Below are 460 nucleotides of genomic sequence, written 5' to 3'. Positions count from 1 at the left end.
ATTGTCCACTGAATGTATGTGGGAATCTTATCGTTGAGATACCTGAGTGTTCTGAATTAGTTTGCACGAACCCATGACTAGAATCGAGTGTCGATTATACGGACAAAATTGCTGAGTATACGGTACCTACATGGGACTTCGTTATCTCGCTGAGAGAGAATGTGTATAGATTCTTGAGTTCTGATACAGATAAAGAACGTCCAATATAATAACGCTCGTTTCCCCAGAAGGAATTCTGCACGATGGGTAGGCGTCGCACGATGGGTGTCTTGAGCTGAGTGAAGACACGCGCGACGCATTGCTGGTAGAGACTGCACGTGGTGCAATATTTTGCCACATAGTAAGTTTGTCGAGGTAAGTGCATTGTTATTGTGTTTTTTCCTGTAAAAAAGATGATTAGCTGTTGTTTTGGTTGACAAATTGTTTGTGTATTGAGGACTGCTGGAAAATGATGCATGTC

The sequence above is a fragment of the Plasmopara halstedii genome (assembly GCF_900000015.1).
Source record: "Plasmopara halstedii genome assembly, contig: Scaffold_1211, whole genome shotgun sequence".
NCBI classification, from domain to species: domain Eukaryota; phylum Oomycota; class Peronosporomycetes; order Peronosporales; family Peronosporaceae; genus Plasmopara; species Plasmopara halstedii.
The sequence above is the reverse complement of the archived record's forward strand: the minus strand, read 5'-3'. Positions refer to the sequence as shown.